General features: G+C 46.2%; 1 pseudogene; it reads left to right on the top strand.

The window, feature by feature from the left end:
• The first annotated feature begins 622 nt into the window (after positions 1-622).
• On the top strand, positions 623-8865 carry LOC121836862 (annotated as a pseudogene).
• Positions 8866-9595: the final 730 nt, after the last annotated feature.

Raw genomic sequence — 9595 nt, 5'->3', positions numbered from 1 at the left:
GACCCTTCCCCCCCTCGCACCACTTTCGGTGGCGGCGCCCCCGCCTCTCGTTCCTTCTCCGCGGAAAGACTTCGGGCCCTGCGCCGAGGGATTTTCTTCGGCTTCCTTTTCTTGCTTTTGATGTATTTTATATATAAAAAAAAAATCGGTTATTGTAGTCACAGCTGCATTGTCGCACGAGTCCTACCGGGAAAATACTCCGCGTAGCAACCTAGGATCATTAAACAAAAAAGAACCTGCTCACGCGTGTACTTTCCCGCACATCACCGTGAAAACCAATCACTCCAACCTATGGAAGAGATCGGGCAAATGTGGATGCCGAAAAGAACGCTTTGATCTAAAATTGAAGTCTGACATGCTACGCTGATCATCTCGTGGCCGTGGGTGTCACAGGTGACAGAGGGGACTGCATAAGTGGCCTCTCAAATCGACAGCGTGAACGCCACCGTAGCGTGCTGAGTCGAGGAAGGACCAATCACGCGCCCAATCCCACTATTTCTTGCTCTCAATTATGACCGTCTCATCTCGATTCGACGTGCTACGCTTGCTTCCATGTCAACGAAGTCTTCGATGCCGTTGTTTATCGCGAACAGCTCCAACCTAACACATTAGACGGCAGGTCATGGGTGAGCGTAAGCCGATCTATGGGGCTCCAATCTACGATCATCTGAATTTTACGTCGCGGGTGAAACGATAAGCCATTCGACCCTTCACTCGCTTAAAAAAAAAAGTAGACGCGCAGACACTTGTGAAAATGTGTTTATTGTTTGAGAACCGAAGACGTGTACACGCTAGGACAGTGTCAGCCAGTAAAATAGAAGTAAAAGCGGTCGATTTTGTTTTTACAATAAAATAGTACGGTAACCGAAGGTTACAGTACTATTTTATTTTACTTTTTACTAAAGTTGCAGACAGTCGTCTGTTTAAGACATCACAACGTATTCATTAAAGAGAAGAAAAAAAAAAAGCTCATAAAATTAATACACCTGCAAATAAAGCGTCATACACCCTACAAATAATTTGGAAGAGAATTTGGAAGTGAAATATTCCAATATATTAAATTACAAAATTTATTCTTGCAGACATTGATAAAAAAAAATATTGGCATTGGTGTATAAATACGTACACCCATGAGGAGATATAAAGGTGAACAGCCCTCTTCTTGTTTTTGACGCTCCTGCAACTTTTGGAACAAGCTCTGTTCCAGAAGAGGGCTAGAACGCAAAGTTTAGACCCCCAAGCCACGTGCCATTTGAGACGTTGAGAGTTAATATAGATTGAGGGAGCCGTAAATCAGGCAAAAAACCAGGTAAGGTGTTCACCTTCATATTGCCGGCAAGTGTACACGCCTTTCAAACGCAAAAAAAAAAAAAAAAAACTTATTTTTTTGCAGTCAAATTTTTTAACGAAATACTCTTATCAACGTGATATATGCGCAAAACGTGGTTATTATTTTCTTGGGGTTTCAAGGAGTATATAGTATATATCGTCCGAAATGGACGGTTTTCAGCTATTCTGTACCAACATGTGACTACTAGGATTTTAGACTTCTAGGATTTTCGTCTAATTGAAGGTTACAAACGGTGACTATGAACTTTCTTGGCTATTCGACGTTTATCTAGTTCAGCATTCTGGGCCCCATTCCGAGAAGAGCTGCTACGCGATAGTGAACTGTGACTATAATCGACGTTGATATTAGGCAGAGGGAGACCCGTTTCTTCACATTCCTGGCCAACACCTCGTCTGTTTGCGGCGTTCGTGTCTGGAGGAGACCCCGGCCGCTGCTTCAAAAAGGAAGCCTGTTGACTTTGAGGCGTTGTTTCCGTAAGGGCTCTGAGGCGTCGTCGACGAGCCGAACAGAAACGCGCAGACATCTTCGCACCTAAAAGTAAAAAAAAAAAGAAAAAAAAAAGAAGAACTTAAAGCGAAGAAAGAACGATCGCTGCGGTCTCAGGCCCCCCGAACTACTTGGAAGCCCACCTCGGAATGTTGAGTAAACATCGTTTTTAAGTCTCTCTATCTCTCGGGTGCTTGTTGCAGACGGGGCCGACCGGGAAAAAGGGAGAGGTTGTTTAGGGATAGTCGGGGAGGCGTATTTCTTTCTCCCCACCCGGTCGCCTGCTGCAACAGCCCCCAACCTCGGTGTTTGCTGTTCCTTTTGTGGCCAAGCGCTCGCTGAAGGCCGGCGCCCCAGCTGGGCGCAGCGCAAATATCATCTGGCACTGGCAGGAGGTGTGAATGGGTAAACTCGGGGTTCGTGTCCACCCGCGGCTACTCTGTTGAAGCGCGCAGATGGGCCGCCGCGCGCGGGGAACTCCGTCCGCGCTGCCCGGCGCGACTCCGCCAATCATCGGACTGTATACGTACAAGACTGGAGCACACTTCGTCTTCATTCGTCGGAGAAGATGCGATGTTTGAGTGACTAAGAGAGTCAGTCGCGTCCTTCTGGTCTACTCTAGTTTCTGCCTTGACTCGAGTGTTGACGCTCCTACGCATTTCACTTTATTCTATTTTATTTTACCTACTACACCCCAGATCCTGTATTTTGGTCGAATATTAAAGAAATACCCGTAAGCTCGAGAGATCGGCACTATAGAAATACAGTTTAGAAGAAAAAAAGCCATATAGCGCCAAGCGCTGGAGTGCTCACATCGAGGGTTAGAGCCTTCTCAGTTTCACTCTGAAAGAACACCTAAAAGTGTTGGTTCATGCTTGGAATAGGTTGACGGTTTTGTATAAGCAAAGAGGAAATAGCAGATGTTCTTACGCTACTAACTTGATACTGTTTAGACCAAAAATTCTCTCTATCTTGCAGCACGGGGACAACCGTAGGATGAGGGTGCTGACGTTAGTAAATATGCCATTGACAATGCATCTTGCTTGCCGCGAACACCTTCCTAGACTTTGCTCACAAACTGGCACCCTATAGGGAAATCCCCGAATATTTGAGACCGGGAGAGAATCGTCCCATTGAAACCTGCGCGGACACATAGCACGGACGGACGCCTCTAAAAATAACGCGCTCGTTATACACGCCCTGGTGTACTCACGTAGAGCGGTACGCACATCCCGCCTACGGACCATTGTCAACGAAAGTCCATAGCGTGAATACATAAATGCGCGGCCCTGCTTGAACGAACACAATTTTCCTCCAAACCTCTCTCTCTCTCTCTCATGCAAATTCGGACATTACCGCCGCCTCCGGCCCTCTCATGAATATCGCGTATCCAAAAAGACGGAACCTCATTGTGTAAATTAGAGCAGCACACGCACGCGCGCACGCGAGCAGAAAAAGGAAAAAAAAAGAAAAGAAATACATGGACAACCCTAAATATGACACAACAAAAAAGTGCACAATCCATCGACCTAACACATGCAACGTGTGAACTTGTTGGGAGTGATCCGCTATTTCCGTCGTCTATGCGGACATCTTGTTTCCTTTTTCGTTGTTGTTTCTTTTCGTTGCCGATGTTCCAAAGAGCGTGTACAATCCGAGCCAGTTCCCGATCCGAACTGCTGTTGATCGGGGCACTCGAGTAACGTACGGCGGCGGGTGCGGGGCTCCGACAATGCGATTGGGGGATTCCGAGCCCGGCCTAATCCTCCGATGAAGGTTCCTCGGCGCCGGCCGACCGGCATGTGGCGATCGACGAGCGTTCCCCGAGAGAAATGCGAATGCAACCAACGCTGCCGCCGACGGCTAACTGTTATGCTAATCCGTTTCGAGTGCCGCCGCCGCCGTCGGTCGGATCGGACAAAGGAACGAAACACCTGGCTATGCGAACATGGCGGCGCGCATGAACCGGAAAAAGCGAAAATCGAAATCGGGACGTCCCCTCCCCTGATTTATGGGAGGGAGGCGAGAGCTCTCCAAACTCTCGGCTGAGCGAAATCTTTCGTTACGTCGTCTGCTTCCACTTACCTGTCTTTTTATCTTTCTCTCTCAGTCTTTTTTTTTTTTTTTATTACTATTTTTTTTTTCGTCCGCTGTGGCTATGACGAATTCGGTCGACTTCTCGGTGTCGCAGGGGTGAGGTGACGCTTGCGGATAGATTCGTGCCGCATTGTGATTTTAATAAGCAGTCTGTCGCGACTCGTCGCTCGCTGTCCGGGTGAGGGTGTGCACACTAGGCCTCGAGAGGGGGGAAAGCAGCAACTCCGATTAGTGCTACCGGCTGGGCTGAGCCCCGAAACGCTGGGATTTCGAAAGTTGAGAGCGCCGTCCGCTCGTTCATAATAGCTCGATAATCACGTGTCAAGAGCCAACAGGACGTTGGCAGGTTGGTTTGCTTTAAATCTCCGAAGAGTTGAGTCAGGGGCTGTCTAGTTACTTTCACAAAGCAACATATTTGATTTTAGCTCATTGTACAGATTCTTTTTCAAGGTGCAGCGAACAAACTGATAGTTGACCTCGCCGCTTAGTTGACCTTTACCTGTCGGTATTTACGTTTCAAAACTAGAACATTCAAGTTTGTCTTCAGTCTGCTTTTAGAAAAAAAGGAAAGCCAAGACATGCTGGAAGACGTCGAGGATTGTTAAATGTTTTCTTAGTGCCAACTTTGTTTCCACTCTGTGTAAGCACGCGGTCACGCCTCCATGGTGCCATGCTCACTCACTACCAGAAAAACTAATCTCGTGATTTGGAATGAATAACCTCAAAGCATATCAGCTCTCTGAGGAAACAGAACTGTGATCGACCGTGTCAGTGTCCTCTCGTTTTACTGACTTCTTCCGTTCAAAAGTTCAGCGCCCGGATTAAAATTGTACTAAAAATGCGCTGTGCTAAAGACAGGGCAAAACTTTAGTTTTGGTTGGAATGAGCCTTTAATAACATTTACCACAGTCAGTGCTCCACTTCAACGGTTTGCGAAATATATCGGCATTACAACTGTATAAACTGAGACGATAATTCGTTTGAGCTTAAGTCCAGACACCGTGGTCCAGATGCAACCGCGAGCTCCGGGCTTTCAGCGTCCCTGTTAAGCACGCGCGCTCGTGCAGGGCAGTGACTGTTCAGGGTCGTGTGCTCGCGCTTGTAGCGTCTTAACTTAGAGTATAAAGGCCTGTTCACACAAGCAGCGGAGCGCTACAAGCATAGCGCTAACCTCGCGCTAAGCGCGTGCTGACGGCAGCGTTCACCAGCTTTGTATCGCACCGTCAAAACTGTTGCTCATGGCATACGATAAGTAGCTGATGGCACGTGAGGAGCGCTACATCAGCGCTTCGCTGCATGTGAGAACCGGCCTTAATGGTCCAGACGCTTCCAGCGAAGCAGCACCTGTACCGCTATGCACGCGTTTCTGTGACACTCGTCTGGATGACTGTTTTTGGGGACACATTCAACACAAATTTCCATTCACTGGACACATATTAAGGGGTATTCACACGAGGGAGAAATCCCCGGGATTTCTCCCTCGTGTGAATACCCCTTTAGATGCATGTGTGTGCTTTTTCCTCGAAAGTACATCAGGTAACGTGAACCCCTTGCCGTCGAAAAGAGAAAATCGTGACTGCAGTGGCCTGATGGCATCAAGCGACTGCTTGCTTTAACAGTTGGTCGATTTTAATCCGCACACGTGTCAAGACGTGGGCTCGGCGGCACGCCAGCGATTACTCTGCTTCATTGCCATCGCCTTTCTTTCGTGCCGACAATCCTTCTTGCCTGACTCCTGCCATTCTTCGACGGCCCTCCTGACGCTACCGACGGAAGCTTGTCCTGCTGTCCGTCATGAAGAGTCACACGTCTCGGGATTGTCTCCGACGTCAAGCCTAGACGATAAAAGGCCCCCCGAAATCAACCCTTTCTTCAGTGGATCGGCGGCACGCCAGCGATGGGTCTGCTTCATGGCATTGCCTTTCTTTCGTGCAGGTGAATAACTCCCACTCTTTATTTGCACCACGTACTCGTTACGCTGCCTTGCTAGTACTGCCGAGCCAACCTTGTTGCGTTGCTCTTGCTCGTGACTGCATACGCGTCTTACTAGGCCTATTAATTTTATCTGGGGACAGTAAAGAAAATCTGGGTCCGACCACTTGCTCCGCTACCGCACAAACGACCTGTGACATCATTATAGATCTTAATGAAACTAACGCAGGACAAGCGCCTTTTTTAAGCGCGATAAAATCATTCGTACTAAGCTGCTTCAGAACGTCAGAACGTTTGAAGATATTATGGGAAGGTTTTCTAAAATTGAAGAGGATTGCTCTTCTGCGGTTGCTATCGAAACTCAGGTCGAAAACTTCCAGGAGATTGCTGAGGAAAGCGCTGCACAAATTGCTCAACTTTCATTCCGATTGGATGACTCCAAAGATAGTGCTCGCCGGTGCAACCTTATGTTCTTTGGACACACAGATAATGAACGCGAGACTTGGGCTCTTCCCGAGGATCTGATAGTTGGGCATTGCGGCACGAGTCTAGGTGTTACACTCCAAACGCGAGATATCGAGCGAGTACACAGACTATGAACTTTCCAGGCAAGCAAAACAGACCCATCGTTGTAAAGTTTTCACATTACAAGAATAAAGAGGAAGTCCTTTTAAATGCGAAAACACTTAAGGGTACGACCTATAGTATCTTTGAAGATTACTCGGCCAATACCCGCTTTGCCGTATATACTTGCTTGAATTTGAAAGGGCTCAACATAAGCCCTACCAGCTTCGTCGCGATAAAAATAATAATTGAAAACGTAACATGCGTATTTGACCGCGCGAGACAAAATTTTGTCCCACGCTCATCATAGCTATCTACGAAGGGTTTTGTAAACTCAAGACCTAACTCTTTGTTATTTATATACAGTTATATTAGAAGTATCTTGCCTAAACGGGATTCACTTCGTAATCTGATCGATACTACGGAATGTAATCTTGTTTTTCTAACCGAAACATGGCTGAAACCTTCTATTTGTAATTCCGATATACTATCTTCATACACCGGCTTCGATATTTTCAGTCATGACCGTGTGAACAAGCGTGGCAGCGGTGTTCGTTTTGCAGCTCACCACAGCCTGCAATGTTTTCCCATTAATGTTCTCTCTGCTATAGAAATTGAATTCATCTGCTGTAATTTTTCTTACCCACAGGCTATCAATGGTGTTTGCTATCACCCTCCAGATTCCGACGCTTCCTTTGTTGCTCACTTCTACGAGGCTCTTCTTTCGCTCACGACATAGCAGCACCCTTCAATGCTTTAATTTGGTGACTTCAATTTACTCCTTAAGACTGGTATGACTTAGCCCTGACAAACGTCAAAACGAAGCGTAGAAAGTGACTTATTTAACACGTGCGTCACATTTGGCTTATCACAACTTGTCTCCGCCCGGACGAGGCAAACTGACGAATGCTCGAACAGCCTTGATCTCAATGCTTACTTCGCATCCTGATGATCTTACGTAACTCACATGTCTCCCAGCGCTTAGTGACCACACAATATAATTTACACTCAATTCCAGTCCAACTATCACAACCCTAAATAAGATTAAAAGAAGCAATAACGCTATACGATAAAGGTGAATACAAGGCAATAAACAATTTGCTAGCCATCTTTTGCGCGTGGTATCTTATACTGATTTTCCGAAACGGTCAGTAGAAACTAATTGGTGCACTTTTTAATATTAAAATGCAAGAACTAATCAAGACATATATTCCCACCATCACTGTAACCGAACAGACAGCATCCCTGTGGTTCAATACAGAGTTCAAACGTCTCAGCAGCAAAAAGAAGCGACAGTTCCGTTCAGCCAAACGTTCGAACAACGTAGACGCATGGGATAAATACTATGCCACGGAAAAACTATTCGAGTGTCTTGTTTCCGCAGCTAAACGTTCGTTTTTTTCTTGCACTTCATCTGATACGCTGCGCAGCAATCCTAAACAAATTTGAAAAGTCGTTAACCCCAACCTACCAAACCCATAGCCTTACGCGATCAACGCAATTCTCCTATTTTTAGTCATGAAGTTGCGCAAACGCTGAACTTCGTGTTTCATCTTCATTCACTAGTGAATGAGACGGTGATATTCTCGACTTATATTTTTTTTATCATCCAGTTATGCCTAGCATTACTTTCGATCCTAATGACATCTCTAGAGCAATTAAATCGTTAAACCGAACACCATCTACCGTCGTGGACGGCATCGACTCAAAAGTATTAAAAACAAAATGAAATATTACACAAGTATCGTTCTGTCTAATATTTTTCAGCAATCCCTATCATCTGGAGTGGTGCCACAGGACTGGAGGGAGGGCAAGATGATTCCAGGGCCGAAGAAATGTCCCTCCTTTTCGCGTAACAGCTATCGTTCAATCTATATAACCAGCGTTTCATCAAAATTAATGGAGCATATAATTTACACACAAATTATAAGCTTTTTAGTATCTGTTAACTTTTATCACCCACGGTTTTCTGAAAGGGCTTTCTTGCGATACCCAATTAACATTGTTCATTAACTCTTTTTTTAAACTTCAAAAAAGCTTTTGATAAAGTTCCTCAAAGCGACTCTTATTAAAGCTTTCGCGTTTAAACCCTGACATCTTACCACAAGAGTGTCACCGAACTCAAATTTCATGCTGCACTCCCAAGTCTTGAGTAACGACGCAAAGATGCCAGGCTATGTCTCATTCACAAGTTCTATCTCACATCAGTCGACAAGTCTGTTATTATGGCAGCTTACCGAGTCTCTGACCGCATTAGTCATGAGAAAGCAGGTTATCCTCTATTTGCTCGAACATCTGCCCATCTCTAGTCGTTCTTCGTTCAGACAGCAATAGACTGGAATGATCTGCCCGCCGACGACGTGCACTACTCCAACCTCGTTAATTTCAAGATCGTCATTGAGTACGTCATCTACCGAAAAGCCATCCTCATGTAATACCCCATGTCTAGGGCATTTGAGGTGTAATAAGTAAATAAATAAATAAATGCCCGCCAAGGTCCTTGGATGTATAATGCACCTTCATTCTCGAGGAACACCAATAACTGCTACCTCTTTAATTAGTTCAACCTGTCAAAAGGGGGCGAACGTCCTCGTGCTCCAATCTCATGCTGCCTCAACAACAAAAGCGCTGAACTTTTTTTTTTCTTCATAAGATTGCACGACTACGGCGCGTTACAAGTGTACTGCGGTGCAGTATGCATTTAGAATCTTCTGAGTTAACGCATGATTAAATTTGTGTTCATCACTGAGGGAGTTAATCGCAGCAATTGCGAACAACCCGCCTGAAACAACCTTCACAGAGAAATCGGTTCTGCTCCACAGCGCAGGGCATGACGATTTACATGCTCGAAATCCAGCGTAGATTGCGGCTTGCTTTGCGATGTTTACAAAAGAAAACTATATTCTTGGGTCACTCGCCGTTGGCACACACGACCGGCGGATCCAATAGGCTCCGCAGAACGGCGTGTAGCACGGCCCGAGACATCCACTAAGGCTCTTCGTAATTAAACGGCCTTAAACCAGGGTTGAGCCCCCGGGGCCCGTAAAACAGCTTCCTCTACGCGTCGTGGGCCTCTTTATCGGAACGAGGAACACTCAGGTTCGCGTGCTGCCGGGGAGGACACTTTGTCTCGCTTCACTGGGGTTCATGCATGTTTAGTGCGCC

Source organism: Ixodes scapularis, unplaced genomic scaffold, assembly GCF_016920785.2.
Source record: "Ixodes scapularis isolate PalLabHiFi unplaced genomic scaffold, ASM1692078v2 PGA_scaffold2__306_contigs__length_199485367, whole genome shotgun sequence".
Classification (NCBI taxonomy): domain Eukaryota; kingdom Metazoa; phylum Arthropoda; class Arachnida; order Ixodida; family Ixodidae; genus Ixodes; species Ixodes scapularis.
Note: the sequence above shows the minus strand (reverse complement) of the source record. Positions and strands in the feature narration are given on the sequence as shown.